The sequence below is a fragment of the Bos taurus genome, chromosome 11, assembly GCF_002263795.3.
Source record: "Bos taurus isolate L1 Dominette 01449 registration number 42190680 breed Hereford chromosome 11, ARS-UCD2.0, whole genome shotgun sequence".
NCBI classification, from domain to species: Eukaryota; Metazoa; Chordata; class Mammalia; order Artiodactyla; family Bovidae; genus Bos; species Bos taurus.
Window position 1 is genome coordinate 10,449,086 of NC_037338.1, and position 26,361 is coordinate 10,475,446.

Genomic DNA, 26,361 nt, shown 5'->3' on the forward strand with positions numbered 1-26,361 from the left:
GAAATCGTTCATCAGGAGTCTAAGGATCAGCAGTTGTTTTCTGAATTTTATGCCTAATGTCTGGGGCACAGTGGGCTATGAAATTCATAGCCAAAAGATTTTGTACCTCGGGGAGGAAGGAGCTTCGTTTGTATGGGATCCTGACCCTGTAGGCTGGGTCAGTTAATATGTCCTCTGTGTCCTTCCTAAAGTTATACCTCTGAGCTACACGTGCCTAAATTCCTTTTGGGTTCCATTGCTAAGATACAAAATTTGAACATCTCACTCCATTTAAATATCCTAACTCATATTGTGGCCAAATCAGATTACATAAGCTAGTAAGTTTTTTCTGTTTTAATTCCTGTTGTCTTAATTTTTCCCAATCCCATCCCAGAGTATATGGCACAGAAGGGACAGGATTGATACAGCCTGACCTGTTTCAGGCCTGAACCTGAGGTGATTTGCTAACTCCTGTGTTATCTATGGAGAAGGCGATGGCACCCCACTCCAGTACTCTTGCCTGGAAAATCCCATGGACAGAGGAGTCTGGTAGGCTGCAGTTCATGGGTCGCTAAGAGTCGGACACGACTGAGCAACTTCACTTTCACTTTTCACTTTCATGCATTGGAGAAGGAAATGGCAACCCACTCCAGTGTTCTTGCCTGGAGAATCCCAGGGACGGGGGAGCCTGGTGGGCTGTCATCTCTGGGGTCGCACAGAGTCGGACACGACTGAAGCGACTTAGCAGCAGCAGCAGTGCTATCTATAGGTTTCATTCTGCTGTCAAAATTCACCATTTCCTTCCCTGGCAGTCTAGTAGTCAGGACTCCACACTTGCAGTGTAGGGGGTGCAGCTTGAGTCCCTGGTTGGGGAACTAAGATCCTGCAAGCTGTGTGGTGTGGCAAAAAAAAGTCCACCAGGCACTTATGATTTTAGATGTTATCCCTTCCAAGGTAGTCTCCCAACCAGACGTTAGTGCCCAAAAAGTTGTTGCAAAGGAATGGTACAGAAGGTATTACCCGGTGTGGATGATCAGCAGGAGCTGACCTAGCTGCAAGTTGGAAATAAAAGGTCAGCACTTGTCAACAGAGGGCTTCCCAGATGGCACTAGTGGTAAAGAACCCACCTGCCAAAATAGGAGACATAAGAGATGCAGGTTCGAAGCCTAGGTCCAGAAGATTGCCTGGAGGTGGGCATGGCAACCCACTCTAATATTCTTGCCTGGAGAATCCCATGGGCACAGGAGCTTGGGTTACAGTCTGTGGGGTCACAAAGAGTCAGACATAATTGAAGCAACTTAGCACACATGCACTTGTCAACAGAAAGTACATCTTGGTAGCCACACCAGTTTTCTGGGGTTAAGAAAAGAAAGAAATGGAATAGGAATGGACACAGAAGAAAAAGTTCAGAGTCAGAAGAACAGTATAAATTATCAAAACCTCCAGTAACATTTCTGTCCTAGACCTGCTGTTGGATGTGCATAAGCATAGCCATTCCACACCATCTTTCTATAATAAACCATGTTAATTGCCATCATTCCTCTAGTCTGGACCTAGGTTCTGCATTAGAGCCCCAACGCATTCTGGGTTGACCAGTCTGATAAAAATGGGTACACATCAGCAGAGCATCCTCCCTGGTACACCTGGCTCATGATGTCCCACAAGCCCATCTAGGACCAACCCCTAATTCTCAATATTTTCTTACCTTATCACTGTTCCTTCATGGCTCGCCAGGTGAAAACCTGCAAGCTAGATTGGGGCTTCACCCTAAGGTCTTTTTTCTTTTATTTACTTATTTATTTTTATTTTTGACTGTGCTGGGTCTTCATTGCTGTGTGTGGGCTTTCTCTAGTTTTAGCAAGTAGAGGCTACTCTTCATCGCAGTGTGCGGGCTTCTCATTGTGGGGGCTTCTCGTTTCAGAGCACCGACTCTAGGGTGCACAGGCTTCAGCTGTTGCAGTTCACGGGTTCTAGAACGCAGGCCCAGTAGTTGTGGGGCACTGGCTTAACTGCCTTGCGCATGTGGAGTCTTTTTGGACCAGAGATTGAACCCATGGCCCCTGCATTGGCAGGCAGGTTCTCAACCGCTGGACCACCAGGAAAGTCCCCCATGGTCCTTTAATTGAGATCACACACCTAGTCTCAGGATCTAATGAAGTTCAGGTTCTTGATGTCTTGGCACAGGACAAATTCAGTGAGACACAAACTGATATGTAAGAAGTGGACTTATTTAGAAAGAAACAGACTCCACAGACAAGGTGTGGGCCATCTCAGAAGGCAAATACAGCATGATTGGTTTTTACGGGCTGGGTAATTTCATAGGCTAATGAGTGAGAGGATTATTCCAACTATTTCAGGGAAGAGGGGATTTCTAGGAATTGGGGCCGCTTTTGGGCCTCTTACAGTTGGTCTCAGAACTGTCATGGCACCTGTGGATGTGTCACTTGACATCCTAGTGGATTACAATGACTGTATAATGAGGATCAAGGTCCATTGGAAGTCAAATCTTCTGCCATCTTGGACCTAGCTGGTTCTAACCAGTTTTTCTCATGCCTATGGCTATGTCAGGGCTTCCCTGGTGGCTCAATGGTAAAGAAGCCACCTGCCAATGCAGGAGACGGGGATTCGATCCTTGGGTTGGGAAGATACCCTGGAGAAGGAAATGGCAACCCACTCTGGTATTCTTGCCTGGGAAATCCCGTGGACAGAGGAGCCTGATAGCCTACAGTCCACGGGGTTACAAAAGTGTCAGACAAGACTTAGCGACTAAATAACAACAGCAACATGGCTATGTCATTCTTTTAAAGGTTGTGCCGTGCCCCCTTCCCTCCTGTTTCAATATGATGTGGGCTTATTAAACCAAGACCATTCATATCTCCTGACTCATTTCATTTATGCAAGCACAAAGCACCTTTATAACCAAACATCTATTAATAATCCTTCTAATAATAACTAAGCTTTACTGAATACTTGCAATGTGTCAGGCACTGTTTTATGACCTTTGCATATACTATCCTATTTAATTTTCACAATAACCCTATGAAGTAAGTGCCATTATTACCTCCATCTTACAGATAGGGAAAATGAGGCATAGGAAGTTAAAGAACCTGTCCAAGGTCAGGGAGCTAGTAAGGGGAGGGCAGAGACTGAAGCCAGCCAGACTGGCTCTGGAGCCCATGCTTTGCTGTTAGTTACAATTTATTGAGCACTTCTTTGGTGTCAGACACTGGGTTCAGTCTCTTGGACTGCAAGGAGAGCCAACCAGTCCATCCTAAAGGAAATCAGTCCTGAATATTCATTGGAAGGACTGATGCTGAAGCTGAAATTCCAATACTTTGGCCACCTGATGCAAAGAACTGACTCAATGGAAAAGACCCTGGTGCTGGGAAAGATTGACGGCAGGAGGAAAAGGGGACAATAGAGGATGAGATGGTTGGATGGCATTACCGACTCGATGGACATGAGTTTGAGTAAGTTCTGGGAGTTGGAGATGGACAGGGAAGCCTGGCATGCTGCAGTCCATGGGGTTGCAAAGAGTTGGACATGACTGAGCAACTAAACAGAAATGAACTGGGTTCAGAACCATCTTCTTTGACCCCAATAATCCTGTGGGGTACGTATTATGCTGAAAGATGAAAGCACTGAGACTTGGCTCTTGCTTGAAGTCACTCACCAGCAAGATGAGCTAGATGGGCCTGACGTGGAAGCCTTGCCTGTAGCCCTCCACTGCATGTGGCCTGAATATTTAATGAACAGACAAGGAGGAATCCAGACTACACCCAGGCAAAGTAACTTAGAACCATAAAGGGGTGAGAGAGAACAGTTGGGCAGAGAAGGCCATTGTGGTAGAACCCACAGAGTTGGTAGCTAAACTCTAACAGTGTTCCATGTCTAGAAGGAACCCACAGAGATTATGAACACCAACCCATTCTACCACCCATCAAACCTCCAGCGTAACTGATTTACCTGAAGAAATCAAGGACTCATTATCATCCCAGAGCAATTTCTAAGTAAGGATTATGCCAGGCATCCCTCGTGATCTGGAACTCATAATGGTACCAGGACAGCCACTACAGTTGTGAAACACTGAAATATTTCTGTGTCAGTCAGTGAAACCTGCTCTCCTAAGCACTCTGATTGTCTATCACACCCTAGCTTCTCTCCCTAGGGAAATTAATATTGACACCCAGGCCATGATCCTGCTTTCACAGTAGGCCAGTTTAGAACATGTCTATCCATCTCATATCCCCTGAGTTTTTCCCATCTTGGAACATACTATTTTTTGGCCAATGTACCTTCTATTTTAATACCACTAAAGTAGATAGCACTAAGACAGGCAGCCCAGTCTCTAGAACATTCAACCAGAGAGAGCCGTGACTTTTTTCTTACTCTGAAAGCAATGTGTGTTCTTCATTTAAAACACACACATATATGCATACACACTGGAAACTACCCAAAAAAAGGCTAAGAAGGAGAGACAAAATAACACTCCAGTACCAATCAGAAACACTCAGGATTAGGTAAATGGCACTGTGCTTGGGTGTAAGGATATTTTTTAAAAGTTGAAAAAGTTGCACACTGATTCTAGCCCAGTGAGGTGGAAGACAAATCATATTAATAGTTGAGTAGGTAAGTGCCAGAGGTTTGCCCAGGGGTCTCAAGAAGCTGAGTAGAGGGACAAAGTACTAGGCAAAGTACTATCCTTGCTTTTAGACTGGAGTCACCTTTATGGCCATAGTGAAAGTGTAGCCTTTGGGAAGCAGGCTGAGGAGCATGTTCAGCCTTTTTGAAAGGGCCATAGAGCAGACAGAAAAAAGGAGAGTCTACAGCTCACAGGCAGTAATTCACCTCAACTCATAAAAGCTGAAATCTTTGTACAGAAGACTGCACAGAAGGCTTCAGTGATTTACAGGCCCACTTTGCAAATCTCCTTCATGAACCGTTATGGGGTGAAAGGCATCTGGTTAAGGATCCTGTGGCTGGAGAATACCAATCTCAGAATTTCCAGGACTTAGGTTCTTTGTTCAAGTCTTCTCTTTCTTATTGTTGAACTGGGGGTGACTCCTGTAAAGCATTCCAGCTACTGGAGGAGTATGTGGCACCCTGACTATTGCAGAGAAGAGTCTATTCTCACTCTATGATGGATGTGCTCCTTTGACGTTAACCTTCGCTTTTTGTCCCTTTTGTTATTATAATCATACATAATAGCCTGCCTCTTCATACTGTTCATGAAGGGAACCCTGCCCCTCTGCCTGGCTGTAAACTAAGTGTGCCTTTGTTCAGCTCACAGGGAGATGATCTGACCCTGCCACCTGTGAATGATTGTAAGAATGAAGAGATTAACACATCCTCTCCCGGAGGCTGGCCATTCCAGGAGGTATTGGCAAGATAATGGCTTCTACTTTACTTCCTCAACTCGTCCCCCTCTCTGTTCTATAAAAAAAACGCATCCAGACCCCCCACAAGATGGTTACCTTGAAATGTTAGTCTGCCATCTTTTTGGTCAGTTGACTAAAGCCATACTACTTTGCCTCAACAGCTCATCTCTCAGATTTATTGACCTGTTGAGTGGCGAGCAGAGTGAGCTTGGACTTGGGTAACATGAGAAGATGCAATTCAGTTTTCTTCTAATTTCAAAAGGAAGCAAGGGAACCTTATTTGACAGGATAGCAAAGTGGGCAGGGAGTCAGAGTGTGGAGAAAAGGGAACTAAATTTGTAGACAATTAACCATGTGCGAGGAACTGTGCTAGAAGCTTCCCCTATATCTACTCATATAATCCTAATATTTCTGTGATGTCAATATATTATTATCAGATCAGATCAGTCACTCAGTCGTGTCCGACTCTTTGCAACCCCATGAATCGCAGCACGCCAGGCCTCCCTGTCCATCACAAACTCCCAGAGTTCACTCAGACTCACGTCCATCAAGTCAGTGATGCCATCCAGCCATCTCATCCTCTGTTGTCCCCTTCTCCTCCTGCCCCCAATCCCTCCCAGCATCAGAGTCTTTTCCAATGAGTCAACTCTTCGCATGAGGTGGCCAAAGTACTGGAGTTTCAGCTTTAGCATCATTCCTTCCAAAGAACACCCAGGGCTGATCTCCTTCAGAATGGACTGGTTGGATCTCCTTGCAGTCCAAGGGACTCTCAAGAGTCTTCTCCAACACCACAGTTCAAAAGCATCAATTCTTCAGTGCTCAGCCTTCTTCACAGTCCAACTCTCACATCCACACATGACCACAGGAAAAACCATAGCCTCGATTAGCTGGACCTTTGTTGGCAAAGTAATGTCTCTGCTTTTGAATATGCCATCTAGGTTGGTCATAACTTTCCTTCCAAGGAGTAAGCGTCTTTTAATTTCATGGCTGCAGTCACCATCTGCAGTGATTTTGGAGCCCAGAAAAATAAAGTCTGACACTGTTTCCACCGTTTCCCCATCTATTTCCCATGAAGTGGTAAGACCGGATGCCATGATTTTCGTTTTCTGAATGTTGAGCTTTAAGCCAACTTTCTCACTCTCCACTTTCACCTTCATCAACAGCGTTTTTAGTTCCTCTTCACTTTCTGCCATAAGGGTGGTGTCATCTGCATATCTGAGGTTATTGATGTTTCTCCCGGCAATCTTGATTCCAGATTGTGTTTCTTCCAGTCCAGCGTTTCTCATGATGTACTCTGCATGTTAGTTTATTTAACTAAGTTAAATAAACAGGGTGACAATATACAGCCTTGACGTACTCCTTTTCCTATTTGGAACCAGTCTGTTGTTCCATGTCCAGTTCTAACTGTTGCTTCCTGACCTGCATACAGATTTCTCAAGAGGCAGATCAGGTGGTCTGGTATTCCCATCTCTTTCAAAATTTTCCACAGTTTATTGCAATCCACACAGTCAAAGGCTTTGGCATAGTCAATAAAGATGTTTTTCCAGAAATAGATGTTTTTCTGGAACTCTCTTGCTTTTTCCATGATCCAGCGGATGGTGGCAATTTGATCTCTGGTTCCTCTGCCTTCTCTAAAACCAGCTTGAACATCAGGAAGTTCACGGTTCACATACTGCTGAAATATATATATTATTATACCTATTATAAAAGAAGCAACAAACTCACAAAGTTAGTTTGTCCATGACCACCAGCTAGTAATGGCAGTGCCAGGATTAAACATAGGTCTGTCTCCATCCAAAATTCCTGTTCTTTCATAAAATGTGCCAATCGCAGTTGTGTGAGGTCAGTTTGAAGAGAGGTCATTTGTCAGAATGCAGGGGTCATGTGAGAAGAAGCACATTGACTGAAACCATCCACCCTGGTCAGGCACCATAATAATCATTTGTGTCAATTATTTTACTACAGGAGGTCCTGGTAAGGAACATGGAACTAACAAGTCACCACCGACTGGAAAAGTTCAGGAAAGGTCAAAAGGAGACACCACCTCCCACCTACCAGAATTCTCAGTGGCGTCCATCTTGGCTGAGCAATGCGTAAACCACCAGGAAGGACCCCTGAGTCAGAATGACTGGCCAAAACAACCTGGAAACTAATCCCATTACCATAACACTTGAGACTGCAAGATGTGTGGCAGAGCAGTTCTCCCGGGTTCTGCTAGCCTACTGCTCTAAAGAACCCTGCCCAGTAAAGTCTCTTGCTTTGTCAGCACGTGTGTCTCCTCTGACAATTCTTTCCCAAGTGCTAGACAAGAGCCCACTCTTGGGCCCTGGAAGGGGTCCCCTTTCCTGCAACAGTTGGAAGGGAGCAAGTGGAACAAGGATGGCTGACAAGCTTATGGAACATTTAAGGACATGATCCTCCACAAAGGTTGTATTAGTACTTTATTAGCCTGCCTGCCTGCCTGCCCTCCTGACTTCTTCCTTTTCTTTTCATCTTTTTCCTCCTTTTTCTCTTACTAAATGTTTACCATTTACAAAAGTTTCGTATGATTTTTTAAAGGAGAGAGATGGTTTTTAATCACTTTAACCAAAGTGGTTAAAAATTCATGTTTCTGACAGCAGTACTAAAAATTGTTATGGAAAATATTGTTTTCCATTTTTTCCCAGACTTCAGTACTTATTGCCAATTCATCATGTTCTTGTTTATTATCTCCTTATAATTAATTACAAATAAAACATATTTTATCATGAAAAAAATTCTACACATTTTCTACTTGTCCTCATTTTTTTACATTCAAGATTAAAGGTGGTGGTAATAATGAGGGCGGAGAAGGCAATGGCACCCCACTCCAGTACTCTTGCCTGGAAAATCCCATGGATGGAGGAGCCTGGTAGGCTGCAATCATGGGGTCGCTAAGAGTCGGACACGACTGAGCGACTTCGCTTTCACTTTTCACTTTCATGCATTGGAGAAGGAAATGGCAACCCACTCCAGTGTTCTTGCCTGGAGAATCCCAGGGACGGGGGAGCTTGGTGGCTGCCGTCTATGGGGTCACACAGAGTTGGACACGACTGAAGTGACTTAGCATAGCATAGCAATAATGAGGGAGATGATTAGCTGCAGACAGCAACATAACTAACAAGTAGCACTTACTATGTGCCAGGCATTGTTCTAGATGCTCTATGCTTCATAACTCATTTAATCCCACCATAATCCCATAAAGCAGTATACTGATATTATCCTCATTTTGCAGAAGATGAAACTGAGGTACAGAGTGGTTAATAACTTCCTGAAGATCACACAGCTAGTAAATGGCAAATCTAACTTTCAAATCCATTTTCTTTCTTAAGAAACTAGAAAAATAGCTTTTGAATTTTAGGAGAAAAAAAAAAAGATGTCAGCAATACAATCTTTAGTTTCTGAGACTAATAATAATAGCCAAGATATACTAGCACTGTTCTGAGTATTTTACATCTATTGTCCAATCCTCTTATCAGTCCTATTATTGTCCCTATTTTACAGATGAGAAAACTGAGGTACAAAGAGATTAAATAACTTGCCCTAGGTGCACAGCTAGTAAGTGGCAGAGTTAAAATAGCAAACGAAAAGGGCAAAAATATATGAGAAAAGGCATTAAAGATTTTATAGAGTCACTGGGGTCTCTGTGACTGAGGACAATATGACCCAAATTCTTGCCACCATTTCTCACTCAGGAGTACACTTTCAGTGGACTTATGTGAGACCATGTACATGAAATTTTTGAAATTGTAAAGCACTAGAGAATTTAAAGAATCTTTCGTGTGATTAAAAAGACTGATGCAAAAAAAGTGCACTTTCAGAGAAGTCTGCTCTTTACCGCAGGACATGCCTGGGTGACAAAGATTTTCATCAGTACATTTGGTTTCTGCCTGACTCTCTTCCCCCTCACTGATGGCATTTACACAGCCTCTCACCTAATCACCACAATGGAACGAGAAGATGAAAAAGCACTCAAACGATTCCCCCAAGGTCACCACATTTATAAACTTTCCCTTTGGTTCTCTTCCTGGAACTTTCAAGATTAGTCATAAGTTGGGATTTCTCTCACCACCTGTGGCCTGAGTCCTAAGATAAGAGGTAGCGACAGCTTAGCTACTTCACTGTCTTGTCTTTTTTCATCCACTTGTGACAGGGGCTAAAACACAGGCTGCCAAGAGCACATTCATGCTGGGAGAGTGGGAACTTGGCTGTGACCAAAGAGGGAAGCCACACCGGCTTGAGCAAGGTTGTGTTCAGGCAAAGCTGGAGTTTACCAAATGATGAGACAGGGCACTTACACAGAATGAAAATGCAAGGTTGCAAATCCTGCTGAGGGAGCTAGAAAGGGGAACTGTGTAATGAATAGGGGCGGGCAGGGGAGGTGTGGGAGAGGCTCAGAAAAGGCAATATTGGCTGCGGCATAATTTGCTGCTTAGCTTCTGCTTTCAGCATCTGCTGTGACCACATGGTGTGCAGTGATCTCTCTGGCTAACTGAGCCAAAGAAGGAGGAAAACCTCACCAGTATTTGTAAACTATAGACTGTGTCTGAGGGGAGCAAATTACCCTGTAGCAATTAGCAATTTCTATTTCAATACTTTACTCTTTCTCTCTCTCAGAAGTCTTATCATTTTTTTAAACTTTTTTACATTTATATTTTATAATTTTTGAAATTGAAGTGTTATTGCCTTACAATTTTACATCAGTTTCAGGTCGATATTTTTATACATAAATGATCACCACCATAAATCTAGTTACCAAAGTTATTAAAGTACTGTTGACTATATTCCTTATGTCCTACGTTATATCTCTATGACTAAATAAATTATTTTGACTGGAAGTTGGTACCTGTTAATCTTCCTCATCTGTTTCACTCCTCTCCCCCTACCCCCACCCCCAGCCCTGGCAGCCACCAAGTTGCTGTGTATGTGAGTCTGTTTCTCTTTCGTTATGTCTGTTCATTCTGAAATCTTATGTTTGGTCCCTAAGTGGTCTATATTGATGTCCTGGTCAAAGTTTGACCTGGGATGTTTCTCAAATTCTTAAGGCTCCCCCACCTTCCCTCTGCTCTCAAATCTAGCTATCTGGAAAGGTTTTCTAATAAATGGCTGGCTTTTCATAGCCTCAGTGATTCTCCAACTTAGAGAACAATTCCAGGAAAAGGGAGAAAAACTTTTATGAATTTCCTTCTCCTCATGTTGTCTGGAAACATTTTTAACAACAATTACATTAGTTAAATAATACAAATTATTATGAAAGTATACATTTCTAAATGTACTTATGTTTATAGCTTTTAAACAGTTATCAAATCACACAGCTATAAATTAAACACCAACAAAGCTAATAAAGGAAAGTTAATCAAATCAAAATAACATCTGTCGACTAAAAAAAAGGTGCAAAATGTGAGAGCTGCAAGTTAAGTTTTATCTGGGGCAAATGAGGACTGCAGCCCAGGAGACAGCACCTCAGATAGCTCTGAGAAACTGCTCCAAAGAGGCAGCCAGGGAAGGTCAATATCAATATAGGTGGTGAAGGAGGACTGCAATCAAGCATACATCTTACAAAAGGTTTTTTTGCTAGTCACGAGGAACAGATGTCACTACGAAGGGATTTACTGCTTTTCTAGATATGAAGATATGCAAGGATTGTGAAATCATGATCATGAAACTGATCATGAAATCAGTTCCTGAAAATATCTGACTATCTAAAGACCTGTTCCACCAGTTTTCCTGCCACACAAAGTGCCTCATTCTCCACCCTGAACCCCCTTCAGGGCATGCCAAAGGTCAACAGCTGCAGCAGCATAGGGTTCAATCCCCTAAGGCAGGTGGCAAATGTCCTTGACAAGTGCCAATTTGTAGATGACACATCATTACTTCACGTGACAGGTAATATTTGGGTGAAATGAAGTCACCTGCAACAAGAATGCAGTAGTGACAGGTACATAACAAACACTTTTGCACTGGGCATCCAGAACCACTATTTGCAGAGCTATCCTTCTTCTCCCACAATTATTCTTTTTCTTGATTTCTTCATTCCATGGATTGTCATGTGGCTGTCAGTTGGTACCGAGGCATTGTTTTCACATCGGTTGCTTCTGTTAATGTTTCATTAGGTCATAACAACTTGGTACTTTGGTGCCAACAAGAGCAAGCACAAACCAAAGGATGCTATGAGAGGATCAAGCAGAAGATCTAAAACATTTTTGTCCAACATGGCAGCCATTAGCCACATGTGGCTTCTGAGCACTTAAAATGTGCCTAGTCCGAACTGAGCTATGTGTAGATGTAAATACATCCATATCATATTTGCAAAACGAAAGTAAAATATCTCACTAAAATGATTAAACTGACTCCATGTTAAAAACAATTATTGTGGATACATTCAGTTCAGTTCAGTTCAGTTCAGTCGCTCAGTCGTGTCCCCTTTGTGACCCCATGAATTATAGCACACCAGGCCTCCCTGTCCATCACCAACTCCCAGAGTTCACTCAAACTCATATGCATCGAGTTGGTGATGCCATCCACCCATCTCATCCTCTGTCGTCCCCTTGGAGACTAATCCCTCCCTGCATCAGGGTCTTTTCCAATGAGTCAACTTTTCACATGAGGTGGCCAAAGTACTGGAATTTCAGCTTTAGCATCATTCCTTCCAAAGAACACCCAAGACTGATCTCCTTCAGAATGGACTGGTTGGATCTCCTTGCAGTCCAAGGGACTCTCAAGAGTCTTCTCCAACACCACAGTTCAAAAGCATCAATCCTTCAGCACTCAGCTTTCTTCACAGTCCAACTCTCACATCCATACATGACTACTGGAAAAACCATAGCCTTGACTAGACAGACCTTTGTTGGCAAAGTAATGCCTCTGCTTTTGAATATGCTATCTAGGTTGGTCATAACTTTCCTTCCAAGGAGTAAGCGTCTTTTAATTTCATGGCTGCAATCACCATCTGCAGTGATTCTGGAGCCCAGAAAAATAAAGTCTGACACTGTTTCCACTGTTTCCCCATCTATTTCCATGAAGTGGTGGGACCGGATGCCATGATCTTCGTTTTCTGAATGTTGAGCTTTAAGCCAATTTTTTCATTCTCCTCTTTCACTTTCATCAAGAGGCTTTTTAGTTCCTCTTCACTTTCTGCCATAAGGTGGTGTCATCTGCATAGCTGAGGTTATTGATATTTCTCCCAGCAGTCTTGATTCCAGCTTGTTCTTCTTCCAGCCCAGAATTTCTCATGATGTACTCTGCATATGTTAAATAAGCAGGGTGACAATATACAGCCTTGACGTACTCTTTTTCCTATTTGGAACCAGGCTGTTGTTCCATGTCCAGTTCTAACTGTTGCTTCCTGACCTGCATACAGGTTTCTCAAGAGGCAGGTCAGGTGGTCTGGTATTCCCATCTCTTTCAGAATTTTCCACAGTTTATTGTGATCCACATAGTCAAAGGCTTTGGCATAGTCAACAAAGCAGAAATAGATGTTTTTCTGGAGCTCTCTTGCTTTTTCCATGATCCAGCAGATGTTGGCAATTTGATCTCTGGTTCCTCTGCCTTTTCTAAAACCAGCTTGAACATCAGGAAGTTCACGGTTCACATATTGCTAAAGCCTGGCTTGGAAAATTTTTAGCATGACTTTACTAGCGTGTGAGATGAGTGCAATTGTGCGGTAGTTTGAGCATTCTTTGGCATTGCCTTTCTTTGGGACTGGAATGAAAACTGACTTTTCCAGTCCTGTGGCCACTGCTGAGTTTTCCAAATTTGCTGGCATATTGAGTGCAGCACTTTCACAGCATCATCTTTCAGGATTTGGAATAGCTCAACTGGAATTCCATCACCTCCATTAGCTTTGTTCATAGTGATGTTTTCTAAGGCCCACTTGACTTCACCTTCCAGGATGTCTGGCTCCAGGTGAGTGATCACACCATGGTGATTATCTGGGTCGTGAAGCTCTTTTTTGTACAGTTCTTCTGTGTATTTTTACCACCTCTTCTAAATATCTTCTGCTTCTGTTAGGTCAATACCATTTCTGTCCTTTATCGAGCCCATCTTTGCATGAAATATTCCCTTGGTATCTCTAATTTTCTTGAAGAGATCTCTAGTCTTTTCCATTCTGTTGTTTTCCTCTATTTCTTTGCATTGATTCCTGAGGAAGGCTTTCTTATCTCTCCTTGCTATTCTTTGGAACTCTGCATTCAGATGCTTATATCTCTCCTTTTCTCCTTTGCTTTTCACTTCTCTTCTTTTCACAGCTATTTGTAAGGCCTCCCCAGACAGCCATTTTGCTTTTTTGCACTTCTTTTCTATGGGAATGGTCTTGATCCCTGTCTCCTGTACAATGTCATGAACCTCTGTCCATAGTTAGTCAGCCACTCTGTCTATTAGATCTAGTCCCTTAAATCAATTTCTCATTTCCACTGTATAATCATAAGGGATTTGATTTAGGTCATTCCTGAATGGTCTAGTGGTTTTCTCTACTTTCTTCAATTTAAGTCTGAATTTGGCAATAAGGAGTTCATGGTCTGAGCCACAGTCAGCTCCTGGTCTTGTTTTTGCTGACTGTATAGAGCTTCTCCATCTTTGGCTGCAAAGAATATAATCAATCTGATTTTGGTGTTGACCATCTGGTGATGTCCATGTATAGAGTCTTCTCCTGTGTTGTTGGAAGAGGGTGTTTGCTATGACCAGTGCGTTCTCTTGGTAAAACTCTATTAGTCTTTGCCCTGCTTCATTCCGTATTCCAAGGCCAAATTTGCCTGTTACTCCAGGTGTTTCTTGACTTCCTACTTTTGCATTCCAGTCCCCTACAATGAAAAGGACATCTTTTGGGGGTGTTAGTTCTAAAAGGTCTTGTAGGTCTTCATAGAACCGTTCAACTTCAGCTTCTTCAGCGTTACTGGTTGGGGCATAGACTTGGATTACTGTGATATTGAATGGTTTGCCTTGGAAACGAACAGAGATTATTCTGTCGTTTTTGAGATTGCATCCAAGTACTGCATTTCAGACTCTTTTGTTGACCATGATTGCTACTCCATTTCTTCTAAGGGATTCCTGCCCACAGTAGTAGATATAATGGTCATCTGAGTTAAATTCACCCATTCCAGTCCATTTTAGTTCGCTGATTCCTAGAATGTCGACGTTCACTCTTGCCATCTCATTTGACCACTTCCAATTTGCCTTGATTCATGAAGAGTCAGACACGACTGAGCGTCTTCACTTTCACTTTTCACTTTCATGCATTGGAGAAGGAAATGGCAACCCACTCCAGTGTTCTTGCCCGGAGAATCCCAGGGACAGGGAAGCCTCGTGGGCTGCCGTCTGTGGGGTCGCACAGAGTCAGACACGACTGAAGTGACTTAGCAGCAGCAGCAGCAGCATGGACCTAACATTCCAGGTTCTTACGCAATATTGCTCTTCACAGCATCAGACCTTGCTTCTATCACCAGTCACATCCACAAGTGAGTATTGTTTTTGCTTTGGCTCCATCCCTTCATTCTTTCTGGAGTTATTTCTCCACTGATCTCCAGTAGCATATTGGGCATCTACTGACCTGGGGAGTTCCTCTTTCAGTGTCCTATCATTTTGCCTTTTCGTACTGTTCATGGGGTTCTCAGGGCAAGAATACTGAAGTGGTTTGCCATTCCCTTCTCCAGTAGACCACATTCTGTCAGACCTCTCCACCATGACCCGCCCATCTTAGGTGGCCCCACATGGCATGGCTTAGTTTCATTGAGTCCAACAAGGCTGTGGTCCATGTGATTAGATTGACTAGTTTTCTGTGAGTATGGTTTCAGTGTGTCTGCCCTCTGATGCCCTCTCGCAACACCTACCATCTCACTTGGGTTTCTCTTACCTTGGACGTGGGGTATCTCTTCACGGCTGCTCCAGCAAAGTGCAGCTGCTGCTCCTTACCTTGGACGAGGGGTATCTCCTCACTGGCCGCCCCTCCTTACCTTGAACGTTGAGTAGCTCCTCTCGGCCCTCCTGCACCTGCGCAGCCACCGCTCCCTGGACGTGGGGTAGCTCCTCTTGGCCGCCGCCCCTGACCTCGGGCGTAGGGTAGCTCCTCTCAGCCACTCTTGCGCCCTCGCAGCCTTGCCCTCTCGGCCGACGCCCCTGACCTTGGGTGAGGGGTAGCTCCTCTTGGCCATGCTTCTGTGTGGTCCGTCGCAGCTGGCGCGCTTCTAATGGATACACATTAGGCTAAATAAAATATATTATCGAGATTAATTCCACTCAAATTTTTTAATTTTATTTTTGCCTTCTATATATACATATAATGATATATATTTTTTTCTTTCTACTAGAAAATTTAAAATTACATATGTGGCTCAAATTCTATATTCTAGACCACACCTTTCTAGAATAATTGTGTGTGTGTTGAAAGAGAGAATGTGTACAACAAACTGAAAATATCATATCAAAAAATTCTCACAGAAAACACATGGATAATGAAGAAGTTTCCAGGTTAAACCACTGCTCTTCCACTTAATCCTTGCATTCTTTCTCAGCAGCCAAGGTTACAGAACCAGCATGGGAGTTTCCCATGGCTCTCACTCTAGTAGCTTACTGGTAATAATATCTCTGTTGTTTTCCTACATGGTTTCTTTTTTTTTTTTTTAATTTTGTTTTTAAACTTTACAATATTGTATTGGTTCTGCCATATATCGAAATGAGTCCCCCACAGGCATACATGTGTTCCCCATCCTGAACCCTCCTCCCTCCTCCCTCCCCATACCATCCCTCTGGGTCGTCCCAGTGCACCAGCCCCAAGCATCCAGTATTGTGCATCGAATTTGGAGTGGCGACTTGTTTCATATATGATATTATACATATTTCAATGCCATTCTCCAAAATCATCTCACCCTCTCCCTCTCCCCCAGAGTCCAAAAGACTGTTCTATACATCAGTGTCTCTTTTGCTGTCTCGTATACAGGGTTATCGTTACCATCTTTCTAAATTCCATATATATGTGTTAGTGTACTGTATTGGTGTTTTTCTTTCTGGCTTACGTCACTCTGTATAATAGGCTCCAGTTTCATCCTCCTCATTAGAACTGATTCAATGTATTCTTTTTAATGGCTGAGCAATATTCCATTGTGTATATGTACCTCAACTTTCTTATCCATTCATCTGCTGATGGACATCTAGGTTGCTTCCATGTCCTGGCTATTATAAACAGTGCTGCGATGAACACTGGGGTACACGTGTCTCTTTCCCTTCTGGTTTCCTCAGTGTGTATGCCCAGCAGTGGGATTGCTAGATCATAAGGCAGTTCTATTTCCAGTTTTTTAAGGAATCTCCACACTGTTCTCCATAGTGGCTGTACTAGTTTGCATTCCCACCAACAGTGTAAGAGGGTTCCCTTTTCACCACACCCTCTCCAGCATTTATTGCTTGTAGACTTTTGGATCACAGCCATTCTGACTGGCGTGAAATGGCACCTCATAGTGGTTTTGATTTGCATTTCTCTGATAATGAGTGATGTTGAGCATCTTTTCATGTGTTTGTTAGCCATCTGTATGTCTTCTTTGGAGAAATGTCTGTTTAGTTCTTTGTCCCATTTTTTGATTGGGTCATTTATTTTTCTGGAATTGAGCTGTAGGAGTTGCTTGTATATTTTTGAGATTAGTTGTTTGTCAGTTGCTTCATTTGCTATTATTTTCTCCCATTCTGAAGGCTGTCTTTTCACCTTGCTTGTAGTTTCCTTTGTTGTGCAGAAGCTTTTAAGTTTAATTAGGTCCCATTTGTTTATTTTTGCTTTTATTTCCAATATTCTGGGAGGTGGGTCATAAAGGATCCTGCTGTGATGTATGTCGGAGAGCGTTTTGCCTATCTTCTCCTCTAGGAGTTTTATAGTTTCTGGTCTTACATTTAGATCTTTAATCCATTTTGAGTTTATTTTTGTGTATGGTGTTAGAAAGTGGTCTAGTTTCATTCTTTTACAAGTGGTTGGCCAGTTTTCCCAGAACCACTTGTTAAAGAGATTGTCTTTAATCCATTGTATATTCTTGCCTCCTTTGTCAAAGATAAGGTGTCCATATGTGCGTGGATTTATCTCTGGGCTTTCTATTTTGTTCCATTGATCTATATTTCTGTCTTTGTGCCAGTACCATACTGTCTTGATGACTGTGGCTTTGTAGTAGAGCCTGAAGTCAGGCAGGTTGATTCCTCCAGTTCCATTCTTCTTTCTCAAGATAGCTTTGGCTATTCGAGGTTGTTTGTATTTCCATACAAATTGTGAAATCATTTGTTCCCTACATGGTTTCTTATAAAAAAATATTTGGGGGAAGGATCCAGGCAATTCCATCCCTTCCAGAAAATATGTACCCCCTTACCTGGTTATTTCACTACCATTTGATCAAAGATTGTTCTCCACTGAGGAAACCTGAGGCAGACAAAGAACAACAGAAAACAGCGAGACTGTATTCTTTGGGCAAGCAGATGCAACTACTTCCCAAGGTACACAAGAACTGCTGCAATTCAGGGGCTGTATCAGTTTTAAAAATTGATCTAATATAATATTTATGTACAACAGAAACTAATATGACATTGTAAAATAACTATGCTCCAATAAAAATTAACTTTAAAAAAGTAAAATAATTTTTAGCTGGGAATTCCCTGGTGGTCCAATGGTTAGGACTAAGCACTTTCACTGCTGAGAGCACAGGTTGGATCCCTGGTCGGGGACCTAAGATCCCACAAGCTGTGCAGTGCTGCCAATAAACAAATAAGCAAATAAAATAATACCTAAATATTCAGTTACATTATTTAGCAAATATTTGCTAAATACCTGATACACATCTCCACAGTAGGCATGATTAAAATACAAAGATAAAGAAGTCAGGGATTTGCTTTCAGGAAGCTGGTCATCCAATAGAGGTGATAAAACAGATCAAAATTTCTTCCTTTTTTAAGTAGCAAATATTGATTGAGTAAATCTATGTTCTAGAATTGTCTACGGGCTTTTCAGGTGGCGCTAGTGGTAAAGAATTTGCCTGCCAATGCAGGAGACATAAGAGATGCAGGTTCAATCCCTGGGTTGGGAAGATCCCCTAGAGGAGGGCAGGGCAACCCACCCTTGTATTCTTGCCTGGAGAATCCCATGGACAGAGGAGCATGGTGGGCTACAGTACATGGGGTCGCAAAGAGTCGGACATGACTGAAGCAACCTAGCATATAGCATAGAACTGTCTAAGAGAATTCTATACCTTAACTTATTTAATCATCACAACCCTATGAGATTGCCCCATTTTACAAATAAGAAAACTGAGGCCAAAAGTGATGAAAATACTCAAGGTTATATGGTTATTAAGCAGCACTCAGGGTTCAAATACAGTCATCTCCAAAATAGGAGTTTTTTAGTCACTATTCTTTCATCTCTTTTCAGAAGAAAAAAAAAAAAAAAAGAAACTAACATTAGTATTGTCTTCTTAGAGAAAAATTAGAATTACACAGAAAAATAGAAAAGATACTCTCAAAGTCCTACCATCTAACACAACAGGTGTTAAATATGAAAATACTACTCTTTAAAACACGTTTATGTATTTGGTTGCACCAGTCTTAGTTGGGGCACCCTTCGATCTTTGTTGCTGCAGTTAGGATCTTTAGCTGCAGTGTGTGGGATCTAGTTCCCTGATTGAAACCTGGCCCTGTGCGTTGGCAGTTCAGAGTCTCACCTACTGGACCACCAGGGGAGTGTCCACAAACACTACTTTTTAACTTGAACTATAATAATATAGTATAAGAAGGATATAGATAAAGGGCTACAAGAGTTCAGAGCAAGTAAAGAGGATTTCCGCTAGATCTTGAAGGACAAAGTAAGATGTGGATATTGGGGCATTCCAGGCAAAAAGAACTGCAAGAACAGGAGCGTGGCCTGAAGGAGGTCCAAGGGTTATTGGGGAAACAGCAAGAAGCAGTTTGGCTGGAAAACCACCTTGAGTAATGAAGCTAGAAAACTAAAGGCCAAAAAATAAAAAGACTAGAATTCCACTACCTATCATCTTATCAGTACTGGTAATACTGTACTAATTACCATTTATCCCTGTGTCAATTTCCTTTATTAGCCTGAGAATTCCAGTCTATATCCCTCTTCATTCATTGAGCATTTATTGTGTGCCAAGCACTGTGCAGAGCACTGGGGATGACAAGAAAACAAGGTATATCTTTGCCTCCAGAGGAAATTCACAGTGTAGCGGCAAAGAAAATAGCTGTATTGTGAACATAAACAGTGAGCTTTCTGTCAGTTGCTACCAAGTCTGGCTAAAGTAGACTATTACCAACGTATCTGGCCATGGTCTCCTCTTCTCTGTACCCTACTTGTACCTTGTAGAAGCCTGGTCATAGGGAAAGACAATCAGATGCTTGGAAAATAGAATCACTGATCAAATCAGGAGTGTAGCAGAATGGGCCAGATAGAAGTAAATGGGAAGTAAGAGAATGACTGAAAAATGCCTATGGGATTTGAAAACTGACACTGGAGAGCATGGTGAGAAAAATTTCTGTGGGAGGGCCGGCACTCTGCAGAATGTGGACTGGTTGGAGTTGAGGAACAAAGGAATTGGTAATGTTGTGGATGAAGACTGTAATTGGACCAGGACCCTTTTTCCGATGGTGTTTTTGGGGGCCTAACTTACGGGACTTTATTTTCAGCACCAGACACATCCAAAACTGAACATCATCTCTGCTTTGGCCGAGCTGCTTCATTCTTTCTGGAGCTCTTAGTAATTATCCTCCACTCTTCCTCACTAGCAAACTGGACACCTTCTGACCTGAGGGGGCTCATTGTCCAGTGTCATATCTTATTGCTTTTTCATACTGTTCATGGGTTTTTCCTGGCAAGAATACTGGAGTGGATTCCCATTTCCCTCTCCAGTGGACCATGTTTAGTCAGAACTCTTCACTATGACCCATCCATCTGGGTGGCCTTGTATGGCATGGTTCACAGCTTCACTGAGATATGCATGCCCTTTTGCCATGACAAGACTGTGATCCATGAAGGGAAAGTAAATTCTGATGCTATAAAGAACTACCCTGCATAGGAACCTGGAATGTTAGGCCTATGCATCAAGATAAATTTGATGTAGTCAAGCAGGAGATGGCAAGATTGAACATCAGCATCTTAGAATCAGTGAACTAAAATGGACAGGAATGGGAGAATTTAATTCAGATGACAATTATATCAACTACGGTGGACAAGAATCCTTCAGAATAAATGCAGTAGCCCTCATAGTCAACAAAAGAGTCTGAAATGCAGTACTTGGGTGCAATTTCAAAAACAACAAAATTATCTGGGTTCATTTAATCCAAGACTATGCCCCAACCACTGATGCCAAAGAAGCTGAAGTTGACCAGTTCTGTGAAGACCAACAAGACTTGCTTCCTGCTGCTGCTAAATCGCTTCAGTCATGTCCAACTCTGTGCGACCCCATAGACGGCAGCCCACCGGGCTCCCCCATCCCTGGGATTCTGAGTGGGTTGCCATTTCCTTCTCCAATGCATGAAAGTGAAAAGTGAAAGTGAAGTAGCTCAGTCGTGTCCAACTCTTAGCGACCCCATGGACTGTAGCCCTCTGTCCGTGGGATTTTCCAGGCAATAGTACTGGAGTAGGCTGGCATTGCCTTCTTCCACAAGACCTGCTTGAACTAACATCAAAAAAAGATGTCCTTTTCATCATAGGGGATTGGAATGCAAAAGTAAGAAGTCAAGAGATACCTGGAGTAACAGGCAAGATTGGCCTTGAAGTATAAAATGAAGCAGGGAAGACTAACAGAATTTTGTCAAGAGATCACACTGGTCATAACAAACACCCAAGAGATGACTTTACACATAGACATCACCAGATGGTCAATATTGAAATTAGATTGACTATATTCTTTGCAGCCAAAGACGGAAAGCTCTACACAGTCAGCAAAAACAAGACCTGGAGCTGACTGTGACTCAGATCATGTACTTTTTGCATAATCCAAGCTTAAATTTAAGAAAATGGAGAAAACCACTAGGCCATTCAGGTATGACCTAAATCAAATTCTTTATGATTATACAGTAGAGGTGATGAATACATTCAAGGAATTAGATCTGGTAGACAGAGTGCCTGGAGAACTATGGATGGAGGTTTGTAAACTGCACAAGAAGGGGCCAAACCACTCCCAAGATAAAGAAATGCAAGAAGGCAAAGTGGTTGTCTGAGGAGGTTTTACAAATAGCTGAGAAGAGAAGCGAAAGTCAGAAGAGAAAAGGAAAGATAAACCCAACCGAATGCAGAATTCCAGAGAACAGGAAGGAGAGATAAGAAGGCCTTCCTCAATGAACAATGCAAAGAAATAGAGAAAAACAACAGAATGGGAAAGACTAGAGATCTCTTCAAGAAAATTGGAGATATCAAGGGAACATATCCTGCAAGGATGGGAATGATAAAGGACAGAAACAGTAAGGCCCTAACAAAAGCAGAAGAGATTAAAAAGACATGGCAAGAATACACAAACTATACAAAAAAGGTCTTAATGACCCAGATAACCACGATTGTGTGGTCACTCACCTAAAGCCTGACATCCTGGAGTATGAAGTCAAGTGGGCCCTAAAAAGCATTCAGTTCAGTTCAGTCACTCAGCTGTGTCCGACTCTTTTCAACCCCGTGGACAGCAGCAGGCCAGGCTTCCTTGTCTGTCACCAACTCCCTGAGCTTGCTAAACTCATGTCCATCAAGTCGGTGAATGTCCATCAAGTCGGTAAATGTACATCAAGTCAGTGATGCCATCCAACCATCTCATCCTCTATCGTCCCCTTCCCCTTCTGCCTTCAATCTTTCCCAGTGTCAGGGTCTTTTCCAATGAATCAGTTCTTCGCATCAGGTGGCCAAAGTATTGGAGTTTCAGCTTCAGCATCAGTCCCTCCAATGAATATTCAGGATTGATTTCCTTTAGGATTGACTGGTTTGATCTCCTTGCAGTCCAAGGGACTCTCAAGAGTCTTCTCCAGCACCACAGTTCAAAAGCATCAATTCTCTGGCACTCAGCTTTCTGTATAGTCCAACCCTCGCATCAATACATGACTACTGGAAAACCATAGCTTTGACTATAGGGACCTGTGTCGGCAAAATAATGTCTCTGCTTTTTAATATGCTGTCTAGGTTGGTCATAGCTTTTCTTCCAAACAGCAAGCATCTTTTAATTTCATGGCTGCAGTCACCATCTGCAGTGATTTTGGAGCCCCCCAAAATAAAGTCTGTCACTGTTTCCATTGTTTCCCCATCTATTTGCCATGAAGTGATGGGATCAGATGCCATGATCTTAGTTTTTTGAATGTTGAGTTTTAAGTCAGCTTTTTTTCACTCTCCTCTTTCACCTTCATCAAGAGCCTTTTTAGCCTCTTCTTCACTTTCTGCCATAAGGGTGGTGTCACCTGCGTATCTGAGGTTATTGGATATTTCTCCCATAATCTTGATTCCAGCTTGTGCTTCCTCCAGCCCAGCTTCTCATGATGTACTCTGCATAGAAGTTAAATAAGCAGGGTGACAATATACAGCCTTGTCATACTCCTTTCCCAATTTGGAAACAGTCACTTGTGTCATGTCCAGTTCTAACTGTTGCTTTTTGACCTACATACAGATTTCTCAGGAGGCAGGTAAATTGGTCTGGTATTCCCACCTCCTGAAGAATTTTCTACAGTTTGTTGTGATCCACACAGTCAAAGGCTTTGGTGTAGTCAATAAAGCAGTAGATATTTTTCTGGAACTCTCTTGTTTTTTGATGATCCAACGGATATTGGCAATTTGATCTCTGGTTCCTCTGCCTTTTCTAAATCCAGATTGAACATCTGGAAGTTCATGGTTCACGTATTGTCGAAGCCTGGCTTGGAGAATCTTGAGCATTACTTTGTGCAAAGGACAAAGTTACTTCCTTTGAGCATTACTAATGCATTACTAATTAGGAAGCATTACTACGAACAAAGCTAGTAGAAGTGATAGAATTCCAGCTGAGCTATTTTTGATGGAGGTGATGGAATTCCAGCTGAGTTATTTCAAATCCTAAAAGATGATGCTGTTAAAGTGCTGCACTCAACATGTCAGCAAATTTGGAACACTCAGCAGTGGCCACAGGACAGGAAAAGGTTAGTTTTCATTCTAATCCCAAAGAAGAGAGATGCCAAAGAATGTTCAAACTACCATAAAATTGCACTCATTTTATATGCTGAGCAAGGTTAAGCTCAAATCCCTCAAGTCAGGCTTCAGTAATATTTGAACTGACAGTCCAGATGTTCAAGCTGGGTTTAGAAAAGGCAGAGGAATCAGAGATCAAACTGTCGATATTTGTTGTATCACGGAGAAAGCAAGGGAATTCCAGAAAAACATCTACTTCTGCTTCATTGAATCTGTAAAACCTTTGACTGTGTGGATCACAACAAATTGTAGAAAATTCTTCAAGAGATGGGAGTAAGAGATCACCTTACTTGTCTCATGAGAAACCTGTATGTGGGTCAAGAAGCAAGAGTTAGGAACAGATGTGGAACAAGTGACTGTTTCCAAACTGGGAAAAGAATATGACAAGGCTATATATTATCACCCTGCTTATTTAACTTCTATGCAGAGTACATCATGTGAAATGCGGGGCTGGATAAATCACAAGCTGGATAAATCAGATAAATCACAAAACTGCCAGCAGAAATATCAACAACCTCAGATATGCAGAGGACACCACTCTAATGGCAGAAAGCAAAGAGGAACTAAAGAGCGTCTTGATGATGGTGAAAGAGGAAAGTGAAAAAAGCTGGCTGGAAACATTTAAAAAAAAAACCAAGATCATGGCATCCAGTCCCATCACTTCACAGCAAATAGAAGGGGGAAAAGTGGAAGCAGTGATAGATTTTATTTTACTTTTGTTGGCCTTCAAAATCACTGCAGATGGTGACTGCAGCCATGAAATTAAAAGATGCTTGTTCTTTGGAAGGAAAGCTATGACAAACCTAGACACCATATTAAAAAGCACAGACATCATTTTGCCAACAAAGATCAGTATAGCCAAAGCATGGTTTTTCCAGCAGTCATGTACAGAGGTGAGGGCTGGACTATAAAGAAGGCTGAGTGCTGAAGAATTGATGGGTTGGAACTGTGGTGCTGGAGAAAAGTCTCAAGAGTCTCTTGGACTGCAAGGAGGTCAAACCAGTCAATCTGAAAGGAAATCAACCCTGCTTATTCACTGGCAGGACTGATGTTGAAGCTTAAGCTTTAACTGACTCATTGGTAAAGCCCCTGATGCTGGGAAAGATTGAAGGCAAAAGGAGATGAGGGTGGCAAAGGATGAGATAGTTAGACAGCATCACTGACTCAATGGATAGGAATTTGAGCAAACTCCTGGAGGTAGTAGAGGGCAGGGAGGATGGTGTGCTGCAGTCTATGGGGGTCTCCAAGAATTAGACAGGACATAGCAACTGAACAAAACAAATCTGAAGATAAAAATACACTTTTTTCAAAGATCAACAAACACATGAAGATTCTCAACATCCGGCAACAGGGAAATGCAAATCAAAAGCAAGAGAAAGTACTTCAAACACACTAGGCTGGCAATAATCAAAAAGATACATAATAGCAAATGTTATCAACGTGATGTGGAAATATCAGAATCTTTGGGTATTTGCCAGTGGGAATGTAAAACGGGGCAGCTAATGTGGAAAACAGTCTGGCAGTTACCCCAAAGGTTAAACATACAGTTATCTGTATCTGTATGACACAGCCACTCCTAGGCATATACCCAAGAGAAAAGAACACATGCATCCACACAAAAACTGTAGCAAGAGTATTCATTATAGCCAAACAGTGGAAACAACCCAAATGTGCATCAATAGATGAAGGGATTAAAAATATATAGCATATTCATGCAATGGAATATAAAAAGAATAAAGTATTGACATATACTACAATGTGGGTGAAACTTTAAAACATTATGGTAATTGAATGAAGGCAGTCACAAAACACCACTTATATGAAATATTCAGATTAGGCAAAGTCATATAAAAAGAAGGTAGATCAGTTGTGCCAGGACTTAGGAAGAAGGAGGCACAGGGAGCAACTGCTAATGGGTACCTGTTTTGTGGGGGAGGTATTGGGGGAAAAAAAACCTGGAACCAGATAGGGGTTGAAGGACTCTGAATACTCTGTGATAAAAAACACAAAAGCGTACTTTTTGGAAGGGTGAATTTGGGGCTTCCCTGGTGGCTCAGTGGTAAAGACTCCACCTGCCAATGCAGGAGACACAGGTTCCATCTCTGACCCTGACCCAGGAAGATTCCCATATGCTGAGAAGCAACCAAGCCTGTGTGCCACAACTATTTCGCTGTGTTCTAGAGCCCATCAACCACAACCACTGAGCCCAGGTGCTGCAACTACTGGAGCTGGTATGCCCCAGAGACTATGCTCCCTCCACAACAAGAAAACCCACCGCAGTGAGAAGCCTGTGAACCACAGCTAGAGAGTAGGCCCCGCTTGTCTCAACGAGAGAAAACTGGTGCTCAGCAACGAAGATGCAACACAGCCAAAAAATAATAAAATAAATTCAATTATTCAAAAATAAATAAAGAGTAAATTTTAAATCTCAACTTAAAAATCAAATTAAAATTTAAAACATTTGTTTTAGGAAATTAAGACTCAAGGCTTTCTATGCCATGGGCCCAGGTTCCATCCCCAAAGAACTAAGATTCCACAAACTTCACACCACAATGGAAAAAAACAAAAAAAACAAAAAACTAAGGTTTCTGCGCTCACAAAGGACCCTTGCCACCTAGGGAGGCAGGAGGCACACAGCAGCGACAATCAGAACCAAGCGCAAGGTCAGCCATTCTTCCAGGCCAAGGACCGTGAACCCACCAAGACTTCCGGAGCGGAAACCCGACCTTAGAGGCCCCTGATTGGCTGAGGTGAAGGAGCGGGCGGTGCAAAAAGGGGTTTGTAGATACGCTCTAGGGATGGGGGGCGGTGCCGAACGAAGCCTTAGATCGC

At 42.4% G+C, this 26,361-nt stretch overlaps 1 protein-coding gene across 2 annotated transcripts in view; it reads right to left on the reverse strand.

Annotated features, from left to right (window-relative positions):
- The window catches only part of MTHFD2 (methylenetetrahydrofolate dehydrogenase (NADP+ dependent) 2, methenyltetrahydrofolate cyclohydrolase), a 52,155-nt gene extending 25,925 nt beyond the window's left edge, over positions 1–26,230 (reverse strand). Inside the window, exons 1-2 of one of the 2 annotated variants that reach the window (XR_009496283.1) lie at positions 15,323–26,230; positions 1,107–1,239 (exon numbers count right to left, since the gene is read on the reverse strand). The gene's annotated coding sequence lies outside the window, so the exon portion shown is untranslated. Of the gene's footprint in view, positions 1–1,106 lie in introns of both variants that reach the window. The other variant, XM_059891248.1, reaches the window with a different exon arrangement.
- Positions 26,231–26,361: the final 131 nt, after the last annotated feature.